General features: G+C 46.4%; 2 pseudogenes; both read right to left on the bottom strand.

Moving 5' to 3' along the window:
• Window positions 1-11,093: 11,093 nt before the first annotated feature.
• LOC149872129 (U2 spliceosomal RNA) lies at window positions 11,094-11,261 on the bottom strand (annotated as a pseudogene).
• Window positions 11,262-12,748: 1,487 nt separating this feature from the next.
• LOC149872128 (U2 spliceosomal RNA) lies at window positions 12,749-12,877 on the bottom strand (annotated as a pseudogene).
• Window positions 12,878-13,690: the final 813 nt, after the last annotated feature.

The following is a 13,690-nucleotide window of genomic DNA, read 5'->3' as shown; positions in this document are numbered from 1 at the left end:
CAGAAAGTAGCCAGTGGAGCCCCCCCCCCCAGGGTTTGATACATGGACAGGTACTTTTCAACATCTACATCAATGATCTGAATGTGGGCGTGAAAAGCATACTGGCAAAATTTGATGATGACACTAAGCTCTGGGGAAATGCAGCCATGCCTCAGGGTAGGCTGATGATCCAGGTAGACCTAGACAGATTAGATGGGCGAACCAAAACCAGATGCTGTTCAGCGCTGAGAAGTGTAAAGTGCTCCATCTGCGGAGGAAAAATCTATGAAACTTACAGGCTCGGTGGTACTACGCTAGCTAGCACCACATCTGAAAGGGACCTGGGGGTCATAATTGACCATAAAATGAATACGAGCCACCACTGGGATGCTACAGTTAGCAGAACAAACAATATGCTGGCCTGCATCAACCAATGCATCTCAAGCAAAACTAAGGAAGTTATTCTCCTGCTCTACTTGGCATTGGTGAGGCCACAGCTGGAGTACTGCATCCAGATCTGGGCACCACACTTCAAGAAGGATGTGGAGAAGCTTGAGAGAGTCCAGAGAAGAGCCACTTGTATGATTAGAGGCCTGAAGAGGAAGCCATACGAGGAAAGGCTCACAGATATGGGACTGTTCAGCCTAGAAAAGAGAAGACTTTGGGGGGATTTGGTGGCAGCTTCCAAATATATCAGGGGAGAGCATCAGGGGCCAGGTGAACAACTATTCACCGGAGCGCCTCAAGGGAAAACCAGGAGCAATGGTTATAAAATCTTAGAAGGACATTTCAGACTAGATATAAGGAAAAACTTTATGTTTCGTGTGACCAGACTCTGGAATAGACTCCCAGCAGGCATGGTGCAGGCACCTACCTTGGAGATCTTCAAAAGGAGACTAGACACAACGCACACCTTGCTGGGGTTATTTGACCCCAACAGTCTTTCCTGCCCAGAGCGGGGGTGAGGTTGGACCCAATGATCTCATGAGGTCCCTTCCAGCTCTAAACTTCTGTGAATTTGTGGTACGCAGTTGTTGTTCGGTTTCTTCTACATATTTTCCATCAGGGCATTGTTGCACTGCATAAGATTATATTACATTTCTGGAGATGCAAGTATAAGATCCTAGAATGTTGATGGCTGTGTTGTGGGGTGTAGTTATTGTGGGAGTGGTGGAGATGTGTTGGCAGGTTTTACATTTCTTGCCCAGCATGGTCTGGATCCATTTGGTGTGTTTTGGTCCATAGGAAGTTTGCTTCTGGTGATGAGACTGGTGAGGTTCGGTGCTTGTTTGAAGACTAGGAGGGCTGGTTCTGCTTATATTTCCTGATCTGTTCTAGTCCCACCCCCTTTTCCTCTGTCACCATAGAACAAATCAAAATAAAATGCTCAAAGGCAGACACATGGTCTTCAAAAAGTTGATGCCCACTTTTCAAAGCAAGGAAATACCAAGTGAAGCAACCTCCTCCACTTGTCTGTCATCACCAGGGATCCAGGCTTTTCATTTGCCATGAAAAAACACGGATTGTGTCTTTGCTTCTGCAGAGTTCTAGCGTGCAAGTTGCTGCTGGGAGCTGGGGGGACTGGGAGGAGGCAAATTGGATGCGGGGGGCCTGCAGATAAGTCTGTGGGAAGGGGGCATAGGTGATGCAGGGAGGGATTGGGGTGCAGATTGAGGTGGTGGTTCATGCCGAGCTCCCACAGTGAGGGAGGGAGTGGGGCAAGGTTGGAAGCTGGGGCTGGGGCTGGCCTGGGGCACCACCCATCCCAGGTGGTGTGCAAGGTCCAGGGTGGGGTGGGAATAATTCATTTTCCCCTTCCATTAAGAATGTTCTTGCATTCAAGATCAAAGGCAAAGGTTGCAACATCAGAAATTAGCCATTGTATCCCACCTAAAGTCATGCCTCTTTGGGATGTTTAGTAAGAACTCTTAGGATGTATCTAAACCACAAATTTACTATCATAAGCTTCCTATGATATGTAATGGAGTGTTACAACATCACACTGCTCTGTTCTGCTGCCTCCTGAATTGGATGTAGTATAGCTGTATTTGCACAGCATTGTATACAAAGTAATTAGCTTCTCAGCATCTCATCTGAGCACACCACTGCCTGGCATAAGAAGTGTGCAGTGTACATGCCCTTTAAAGTTACTGTCTGCCTCCCAATAAGAATCTGCATCTAGTTAAAGAACAAAAAAATAATCAGCTTTTTCTTGGAGCTTGAGTATGGACCCCTTGCATTACTTAATGCAATCCTGGAAGGCCCTTGGATAAAATGCTGATGAGCAGGGTATAAGAACCTATACAGAATAGAATAAGAGGATATTCAGAAATCTAATTACTTCTATTCCTCTAGGTTGCAAGATTGGAAGCCCTTAAGCAGGTTTTCTCCATTAGGCAGGAAGCTTTCACGCCATTTGCAAGTGGCATTTCATTGTAGCCTTTCAGATGTTACAATGGAAAGACTCTTTACCACATCAGAGGGTATGAAATGTTATAATTGGGAACATTCAGAACAGAAAAGAAAAAAAAGGTAATGCTACATGCTAGCAGGTCTCACAAATGAGACTAATGGCATGTTTCCATCCTTAATAAGCCCCTGTGACTAACAATAATCCTTCTGCTGACTCAGAGCCAACCACATCCACTCTCTGTCACCTACTCCCAGTGCCTGCCCACATCAATGCCATAAAAAAGATGCAGCCAGTGCACCACTGTCTTCCACAGGAACCAGCTAGTATCATAATGCCCAGCTGACAACCTAACTTGTGTTAGTCCTGGTGGTAGATATAGATGGACACACACAAAAGTGACTTTAAAACAAATTGTTCCAAATTCCCTCCTCAGGCGTGCTGCAGTCCTATGTTGAATCTGACCCAAACTGAAAGGATAATTTGCACAACCATAGGGAGAAACTAAATCCTTTCATAAAATCCATGTTATTTTAATCTACCTCAAGGAAATTCAGGGCTATCCTGTAAATTATTCACATCCAGAATAGGAATGTTTTTTAAATGGTGGCTAGCAAGAGAAACCTGGTACTTGGATTTACCTTGAACTGACAGTTTAGAAGCTGGAAGACATAGGTATGGCCTAAGAACCCCAGCAATACTAACGGATTGAAATCAGGCACTGCCACAGCTGCTGTAATTTAGAGTAGGGATGTTAAACTGAGTGTCTGGGGGCAGGCAGCAGAAGCAGAAGGAGGGAAGGAGAGACTGCAGACTCCAGTAGCAGCAGCTAGGAAGTGATGGCGACAGAGCAGTGTCCAGAACCATGACCTGGGTAACAACTCAGGACCAGATGCATCCCACAGGTCACCAGTTGACGAGCCATGATTTAGAGATACTACAGTGGCATTTAGGTTACAGTAGCTTGACAGGCACACAGCAATGTATATAACATACAGTGGGAATTCCAGGCACCATATGTGGGAATCATGTGTATGCTGTGGTCTTGCCCCCTTCCCAGCAAACGTGCCCCTTTGTTTCAGGTTCATCACTGATGTTTCCTATGCTGGAGCTTCACAACAGAGCCCTCACTGGACAGCATTAAACTACCTTGGGCAAAGCTTGCACCCCCCCCACATTGTACGCTCCCTGGCAAAGATCACAGCATAGGAGAGAACTCCTCCTGTAACTTTTGTAAAGCTTTTTCTACATCAGTATGAAATATCAAGTTAAAAAGATGCCTGCATTCAAGAGCAACAGGGACAAATACTTACTTCTTCCACACTGAGCACAACCAAGGAGAACAATAAGATTCAGAAAGAACCCCTTGAAAGCAGTATGGGTTCCTCTGGTTACGTGGAGCACAACAAATGGCATTTCACATCCAGAATGCATGTGGTTTTTCAGAGAACAGCACCCACTGATAAGGCCATAAATGCAGCAGCCCCTCAAAAGCAGGTACCTTTTTAAGAACTGCTAAATAATACTACACAGTAAGACCCTACTGTAGGGACTATTTTCCCCTGCCCCAAAATCAAGTCTGAAGGCTTTAAAATACATGAACTGACTCCTAGGCCACATATAAACATTACACATAAACTGGTATAAGTGACTGAAAACCAGTTTACACCCATAACAGAACACAAGCGTGATGCATATCAACTGATTTAAAAATGATGGAACCCAGTCTAAGATAGACCTGGATCCATGTGCACTCAAACTTAATCGATTTAGGTTAAACAGTTGCATCATTATCTAGCCACCCAAGCACTCCAGCAGCAACCACAGCAGAGACCATCTGGGGGGTTTTTGTACAGAATTAGACCCTGGCTTCTAGGCTGCCCATAATATAATGGCAGCCAGTGTCCCATTCACTGAAGCTATCAGCAATAGCGTGAACCTAAAACAAATTTTTTTTATGCTTTAGTCCTCCTTCAACCGCCATGTTCTATGGTTTTCTGTTAACTTTCTGGCTGTTTTCTTTTGGCTTTTTGCTTTGGACATACACAAATGATCTAATTAGCCTCAGCCCCTTCATTTTCAGCCAGTGTCCAAGGAAAACCCTCTATTTTTCCCTATGTTGTTTCTAACTCTGTCCATGTGGCAAGCACTTTGGTTAGTACCATAACAACTCCAAAAGTCTAATTGCTTTCTTTCATTTAGCCAGAATGAAGGGTAGCTGATAAGTCCAGCAGCCTAAATGGGGTCTGTGACTGCTCGGAGACCACAGGCAGGCTTGCTGGCATTACTACCATCCTCCAGCATAACAGGTTCAATCTGCTAGGCCTTTCTCACAAAAGCAACCCCAGCAGGGCAGCTTGCTTCCCCTCCTAAGGCAGTGTAAGTTTAGCTGCTGATTTTAGAAGGAGTAGGGAAGGAGCTGAGAGACACTAATAGAAACTCATCCTTTTTTCTCAGATGCACAACTTTTCATGTTAATGTCTCCAAGTGGGAGCACTTTTTTTGCAAGCATGTCACAAGTTAGTCCTGAACCTTCTCTGTGATTTCATTGTCCTACTTGATCTGTTGCTCTGTTTTCTGCTCCATGCCCTGTAGTCCCTATCTGATCTGCTGCTCTGCTTTAACCAGAATGCTTTAAACCCATGCTTTAAACAGAAGGGTGAAATCCCATATCCCTGATACCAGAATGACACAGGACCACATTTCAAAGTAGATGCCTAAGGAAGTACAGAGGCAGTTGGTGGGATTTTCAGAAATGCCAAGGTAGACTAGATGCAGAAGAGTGAAGTCTTGTTTACACTTGGACAAGGTTTACTGCAAGTATTTGAAATTCCAGCTGATTTGATAGGTTGTATACTTCCATCCCTAGTCTGGATGAGCACAATTTATAGACCAAGGATTCTGGTGCAGTATTTGCCATTACAAATTGGAAATGTGCTTCCAGTGAATATGCTGTATTATTCACTTACAATTAGCTTCTGTGAACATTCCAGTCAGGGAATTTTCTTGCCTGAGTATTCACAGGAGATGGGGGTGGAGGGAGATACGAGCATTCAAGAATTAAATTTTAAATGAGTTGATTTAAAAGTCTGAATGACTGGGAATTTTTTTGTTGTATTGACCCATATCTAATGCAAACTTGGTTAGTCATATATACACGTGCTTTAAAAGCTGATGTGACACAAGCCCAATGGTTCTCAATTTTCCTAGGCTCCCGGCACCCTTCCATAAGTCCTAAATTCAGCAGCACACCATTTCAATAATGAATTTATTTATTGCAGCACTTAACTCCTGGCACAGGGGCTCAGAGGGTAGGAAAAGAGTGAGCACTTAGCTCCCTGCAGAGCAGTGGGGCAGGGAAATCACTTACCTCCTTGCACGTGAACTGGCAGCAACAAGTTTAATCTTTTTTACAGATGGCTCACATTTTATAGACTTTACTGACAGGAGTTTCTAGCTTTGTTTTTTTATTTTTTTTTTACAGATAAATATAAATATATATATATAAATTTGTGGACATTTGGCAACCCTGCACAGGGATCTTGGGGAGGAAGGAGAACTTGGCTCCTCATGTAGGTATGAACATACCTTCTTACACTGGAGCTGGGCACAGATGAGCCTGCACTTATCTTCTTGCATAGAGGTCAGGCAGGGAAGAGCAAGTGCTTATCTCCCTGCAGCTTGTGGAACCATTGTTAAGAACCACCACACTAGAGCAAATCATGGAAAATCTATTAAACTGACTTATGTTGTTCAAGGACTAATACCTGAAGTCTATAGCCATCATGGGTCCAACAGAAACCAGGTGACAGACTCTGATCCCTGGTACCTATATGCAGTTCAGAGGTAATAGAAGGCAACTCCCCGTGTCCCCCTCTCCTCCTCCCCCCCCCTCCCCCCAGTATAAGCAAATTGTAATCCTCTGCTGGATCCCTTGCTAGCCCCAGGACAGGTGTGCAGTTGAGAGAAAGCCTATCAGGAAGAGAAAAGTCTCAATGGTATATGCTGCTACATAGATTTAGGGCTGGTTAAACTATGGAGCAGCCTCAGGAAGCTGCTGTAAATTAGAGTATCCCAAAACTACTCTAAATTATGCTGAGCCCATTTTGGGCCTTGGTGCCACCTGGCATCCTCAAGCATCAAGATGTCTTAAAGTCCCTTTGCCTCTGGAGAGGGAAACAAAGTCTCAGCTCAAGATTTTCCTCTTCTGGGACTGTCACTCTTAATTCTGCTTAAAAAACTAAGCAAAAATCACAGGGCATTAGAACAGATCCCTGAGGACTCAGGCACTGAGACAGGAGAAAGACACATGTCAGGGCTTCTCCTTTACTCAAAACAGTCCTTTCAACTTGAAAACATGATGCAATTCTGTGGGGTTTCTGCAGGGCTCTGGTTCATTTTGACTTGTATCCAGGATCAGACTAAAATCAAACATTACACTGAACAATGTACTAAAACAAGACAAGTTCTGGGAGTGGGAGTGTGCAGAGCATGAACAAGTAGATGCAAGATATTTTACCACACGGCTCCCAAACACTGCGTGGAGGCACAGGCAGATCTAGGATGTGGAAGAGGGGTGCAGATGGTGCAGTGCCTCATCACATATAACACAACACTTTTTCTCCAGGTAAAAAGAAACTAGAAAATTTGATAATATGCTATGGGCCTAGGGTTATATTATTCAGTTTAAGATTGAAGCAAAAACACATATAACTTTATTGAAATATGCATTCATTTTCTTTATCTTATATTATGTATAAAAATCCCACAACAAATGAGGCAAGACAATCAAAATATGTTGCTTTCTTAGTCCTGTGGTCATTAGAATTAAATGTACAGCTGTTTCAGATTTATAAAACAAAACCTAGCCTCCTTGAGCATCTTGACAGTACATCTAATGCTTCACTGAAACTTATTTCTGCACTTGAGTTAATGTTCTCAGCTAGCTGTTAAACAGTTTGCAGGGCTGTGAAATAGGAGCATTGTTGGACTATGAGCAGGCAGTTGGTTTGAAACTTTGGGTGAACCAGGAATCAAAAGGTAGTGCAACTGTACCACAGCACCTCCCCTGGATCTGCCCCTGCATGGAGGTTGTTTTGACATGTCTTTAATGACCATGAAGCATGTCCAAGGTGCTACAAAAAGGCACAAGGGTGATTATTCTGCTCGTAATCCCTGTCCTACCGAACAGGGACAGAGTTCATACAACAAAAAGACTGGGACAGGGTCTAATGCACATGACAAGGAACTGGGATGATCTGGCTTCTCTCCTCAGCTTTGCCACTGATAGGCTGTAAGATTTGGGGCAGCTCACTGAAAGCCTGATCCAAAGCCCGTTAAAATCAATACATAGTTTTCTACTTAAATTAGTAGGCACTAAGTTGCATACTAATACCTTGTGTTTCAGTCTCCCCACCTGTAAAAGGGGAATAAAATATTATGACCTGAAAAGAGAATTGTAAGGCTTTCATTCACTGTAAACACCTTGAAATTTTTTGATGAAAGGTGTTATATTATATTATTATTAGTGTCAGAGACAGACAGTTGAGAGAGGTTACAAAGTAGGGAAGTGTTCGATATTGATATGGATAATAAGATAATAGTGTAACAATAGTATAACCATTGAACATATTTAAAAGGCTATAACTCTTGTGTCTCAACTCCTAATGGTGGGGGTGAGGTGAGGGGGAAGAAATTTCCTTGTAGGTAGGTAAGTAATGTGTAACAGGCCATTACACAGTTGCTCACAGATTCCTCTAAAGCATCTAATCCAAGAATGGATACTGTCTGAGATAGGCTACTAAACTCCTATGTTGCTAAGGTTTAACCACATGAAAGAAAAGAAACTCAAAATCATTTCTCCATTCGTTTTTGTCTGTTACATGTCATGAAGAGCAGTGTTACACATCTGGGCTTCATTGAGTTGATAGGTATGGGTTCATACTAGCACCTGTTCAAACTGGTTGCTACATACCACTTTTCTATATCTGAACTTAAAGGATAAACCAAGCATATTTACCAAGCATAAATTAAATAAGTCTGAATGGAATCAGAGTGCAGGACTGCAGAGCCGTGTGGCTAAGCAGCAGGCAGCCCCTGCACTTTAGCACCCTTGTACCCAGACTCTGTCACAGTCCACACATGCGTTTCACCACAGTTACTTACTCCGCCGTAAACTAGTACTGTCTCTGACAGTACTATCTTATGCCGAAGTCAATTAGCTTATTGAGCTAACCCTAATATAAGAGCACATGTAGATGGTGATGCTTTTGTGAAGCTAATTAGCCTCCACAGTAAAAAAACATGTGTAGATGCACCCACAGAAAGTTAGATGGGCCTGAATGAAGTCCCTGGACCTTGTACACACCAGTATTTCACAGGTCAAGAGTTTAGAACCTGAGCCCATTTCCAGACTGTATCCCTTCATCCAGAAGACCTATAAACTGTGATGTATGCACAATTGTGTCCATGCAGGTGGGTTAGAGTGGGAATAGGGTTTAAGCCTGATTCTGAGCCAAAAGTTGCATGCTTTGGCCTCTCTCTACATGAAAATGACAATGGAGAAGAGGGGTGGCAGGGGGGCATGATACTGAATTCTTGATGTGGTCCGGGACACACTCCCACTTTTCCATCTCCTGTTGTTGTCATGAGGTTTCAAAGTACTCAGATCCCTGCAGCAGACTCGTACTCCATTTGGAGTGGTTCTGGGCAACAGTCTCCCATGAGTTGACATTAATGTTACATTGTTTTAAGTTGGCCTTGAGGACCTTCCTGAAGTGCTCTCCCAGCCCTCCTCTTGAGCATATGCCTTGGGTGATCTGGGAGAATAAAACTTGTTTCTGGAGTCAGACACATAGATGACATGGCTGGCCCAACGGAGTTGATATCAGATGATCATCTTGAGCCCAGGCAACCACTTACCCAGAGATTCCTATAGATCATCCACTCCAAGTTTTTGCACAAGGCACAAAACAACAAGAACATCTTATACTATCATATGGGTAAAAACAGAAGAGAAATGGGCATTGCCAATGTCCTTCCACTACAATGAGAGAGAAGTAATTGTTTACTATATAGTAAGAGGATCCTGAGGAGTATATTTTTCATTTGAGAAGAATCAACTTCTTTGGATCCATCTCTGGGTATTGGTCTAGGGTGCTGGTTGGTTCTCTTGTGAACAGCAGGGTAGCAGGGTACCTGGGATAAGAGGCTGAAACAAGCTTTCTTACCTTGTATGTCTTGTCTGTAACCTTGGAAGTTACCATGATAGATGTGGGAATGTCTCCTATCACTTTAGCTGGTTCCAAAAGCACACAGTCATGTATTAATTTATCTTACCCCTACAGAGCTGCAGAACTTTCAGCAATTTATCTTGCTTTTCTTGGATTATCTCCAGTGGAATATTCAATGTTTCTACCAATCCCATCAGATCTTGGAATACTGTCAACTCCTCAGGAGAGGCTGTAGATCAGGGGTGGGCAAAATACAGCCCACAGATGGGAGGGACTTTGTCCCAGCCATGGCAGGTCCCTCGGTCCAGTCCATCCCACGGCACATCCCAGTGCCTCCAGGTGCACAGCGAGGCTAGGGCAGATTTGTGGCTAGACTCCATTACCCAGCAGCCCTGGTAGCACCAGCTCCTTCTGGCTGCTGCTGCCAGCCCTGGCCCCAGCCCTAGCCCCATGGAGACCAGCTTGGACTGTGCAGGCAAGGTCCAAGCCCTGGGCTGAGTGCACCAGCCCTGACCCTGGCCCCATCCCATCCCATCCGAACCCATATAAGGAGTCAGGGTCCCTGCAACATCCACTCCAGACCTGCCCACCCCAAACATGATGAGCAGTGACAGCTGCCCCAGCAAGGGCTCTGGGTCCTGCTTTTACCTGCTGCCACTGCCACTCATCATGGCCAGGAAGAGCAGGTCTGGAATGGGTGCTACAGGGACCCTGACACTCTGTGTGGGGCAGACTGGGGCCAGGGCTGTACACTCAGTCCGAGGCTCAGGTTCTGCCTGCACCGGTCTCCATGGGGCGGTGGCTGGTGGTGGCAGCACCCAGAAGGAGCCACAGCTTCCGCCTCCGCACCTGGGCTGCCACCACTGAAGCTGGCCAAAAGTTTCAGCCCCTCCAGCCCCTGCTCGGGGTAGAAGGGCAGCCTGGAGGCAGCACTTGCAGTGGCAGGGGCCCCGGTGCAGAGGCTGTGGTGGTGGCAGCTCCTTCTGGCTGTCACTAATACCAGGCCTGGTCCCATTGTAGCAAAACCCCCAGTTTTTCTTTTTTTTTCTTTTAAAATGCATTCCCTCCCCTTCCCCAACCATTTCTGACTTTGTCTCTCCCTGGACCAAAGACCCAGACACTAGAACCACCCTCAGCATCCAAGAAACAAAAGATGAAGCAACCCACCATTGTGCCAAACTGCACATGCTCAGTAAGAACACCTGGAGCCCTCTGGAATGGGACTGACATTGCCTGGAAAGGCCCTTCCCATAGGAGACCAGAGGTAGTCTGCCCCATAAAAAGGGGTAGTGAAGACTGACTCCTTGAGACTCCCTCTCCATCTGGACCAGCACCATGCCACACCACCTATCCAACCAGAGGCCCTGCCAGTGACCCCTCTTTGGACAACACCAAGCTGAAGGAGACCCTGACTGGCCATTGAGGACCCACTTTCAGCCTGGGATAGGTAGATATCTTTTTTTTTTTTTTTTTTTTTTTGCACCAGTCCTGGAGGCACTGCAATACCAGGTCAATGCATGGAGTGGATGGAGCACGCTCCAGTTCCACCACCCAATACCAAAAAGAATCTGCTCAATATAAACCTCCTATGGAGGACATATCAGCGGGCCAAAATCCCCACATGAGCGGAATGCAGGGAGAGGCTGCAGGGCCTACGTGGTCACGGTGCTTCCCCTGGGATAGGTAGATATCACCTGCATATTTCCTCCTCCAGTTTGGACTCTATCTTTCTCCTCCCAGACTTCAGCCCCTGCACCAAGCCTCTTTAACCCCTGCTGCCAGTGTGTGCATGTGTGTGCGTGTGCACACATGCATGCAAAGGAACCTATAAAATATCATGTCAACATCTCCCCGTTCAATAAAACCACTGTCATTTGTAACCCTGAGTTGGGTTGTGTTTTACTAAGCCCCAGTCCCTTCCCTATCTTAAATTTTGGTCTCTGTCTCTCCCTCTCAACTCTCAGTTCTGTTCCTGCCACTTTTTGCCTCCTCTCTGTCCCTTTTCTGCAGACTCTTAGCCCTGTTCCCGCCACTTTTTGCCTCTTGCCACCTCTTCCCAATCCCTATCTCTCGCTGCCTACATTTTCACTCTCTCTCTCTCTTTCTCTGTGTTCTCCAGTCTCCCACTCCCAGTTTTCCTCTCCCCACATACCTCTTGCCTCCCCTGTAGCCTCCTTGCTCCAGCTTCAGCCTCTGGGCTTCTCCCCGGCATTGCTCCTTTGCTCTGCCAGCTTTCTGATTTCCATTAACACCAATTAACCTTAAGTTACCGCAACTCCCCTCCAGTCTGCTAGTTCTAATCCTGGTGCTGGCAACTTTCATCTCAGTCTCCACCAGCAAAAACCTAAAGTAACCCCAAGCCTCAGCTCCTCAGCCCAGCTTTCTCTGAGTCTACCAGTTCTAATCCTGGTCCTGGCAACTTTCACTCTCTCTCTCTTACCTTAACCTTCCCCCAGGTACACCAAGCACATACATACACACTACAACACCCAAATTAGGAACTCACCTGTGTGTATGTGTAGGTGAGTGGTATGTATGTAAACTGATATACATGTATGTCACTGTGTGTATGATATACAAATTAGTGATACGTGTATTGGATGTGCAGGTATTGGTAATTGCTTCTGGCCTAATTTCTTTTGGTTTGTGTAGGTGCTTGAATTGGTGATAGGCGTGCATTTGCCTAGGCTGATAATTTTGGATGTGTATGTGCCTGGATTGGTAGTATGTGTGCACATGCCTGGTGGGGTTGCATGCACCTAGAGTGGGTGTATGTGCCTAGTGTAGGTGTATACACCTAATTGATTTTTGAGTGTGTGCATGTGCAATTGTACACCACGCCCTCCTGTCTAACAGCACAATATTGAGATCCTGAGGGTTGGCCTGACCCCACAGGGCAACACCATGGCGCATGTCCAGATGAGCATGGCTGTGCGTCTTGCAGCATCTCAAAGCCCTTTGAGACACTACAAGAGGCATGTGCAGGAATGAGAAAACATTCCCCAAGGTAAAAAAAAATGCAGCAGAAAGAAGTGGGACAGTGCATAATCCCAGACCATGCCCTGAGGCAACCAGAAGATGGGTCCTCCACAGAAATTTTTTTTTTGTTTGGTTGGGTTTTTTTCTGTTTTTTTGCACCGGTCCTGGAAGCACTGTAATACCAGGTCAATGCATGGAGTGGATGGAGCAAGCTCCAGTTCCACCACCCAACACCAAAAAGAATCTGCTCAATATAGACCTCTGATGGAGGACATATCAGAGACAATCACCTGCCCTGGGGAGCCCGCCTACATGGTCACAGTGCTTCCCCTGCCAGGAAGCAGCCAGAGCATCTCTATGACTGACCCTCATCCTGGTGCTGACAAGCACACTGCCTGCCCATGCAGGACAGGCAGTGTGCCAGCTGCAGGGAGCTGGACCTGGGCTACAGTGCTGGTATGTAGGGGGTGAGGGGGCTGAAGTAGGTGGGAGGGGACCACCACTGGCCCTGCCCACTCTCCCAGCCACCCAATCCCTGCCTCACCCAACCCCACCCCCCTCCTGCCCCCAAGCTCCCCCATGACTGCCCTGCTTGACCCCATCCCCTGCCTGCTCGCTAAGCCCCCCCCCCCCCCCCGATCCCTGCCCTGCCTGGCCCCACCCAGCCCCACCCCCTGCCTGTCCCCTGAGCCCCTCCATCATTGCCCTGCCTGGCCCCATCCCCTTCCCAGCCTCCCAAGCCCCACCATCACTGCCCCTCCGGGCCCCAGTATCCCAGCAATTAAAAAAAGCAAAAAAAAACCTACGCACTCACCAGCAGTAGCAGCTACCATTGGGGTCACTGGGGCTCACCCACAAGCATGGGGCCAGGTGACAGCCACAGCAGCCCCAGCTCGGGCTCTGCTGCCCCCTTCTGCCTCTGCTGCCCTGTGCTGTCTGGGGGGCTCTGCCAGGAGGCCCCACAGCCCTTGCTATTGTGGTGAGTAGAGGCTTTTTTTTCTTTTTCTTTTTTAAGTGCTAGAGGCTGGGGTGTGGGGGCAGCTATTTGGGGGGCTGGGGGTGTGAGCAGGGAATGAGGCCAGGCACAGCA

Source organism: Crocodylus siamensis, chromosome 2, assembly GCF_052110815.1.
Source record: "Crocodylus siamensis isolate JL-2025a chromosome 2, ASM5211081v1, whole genome shotgun sequence".
NCBI classification, from domain to species: domain Eukaryota; kingdom Metazoa; phylum Chordata; order Crocodylia; family Crocodylidae; genus Crocodylus; species Crocodylus siamensis.
The sequence above is the reverse complement of the archived record's forward strand: the minus strand, read 5'-3'. Positions and strand labels throughout refer to the sequence as shown.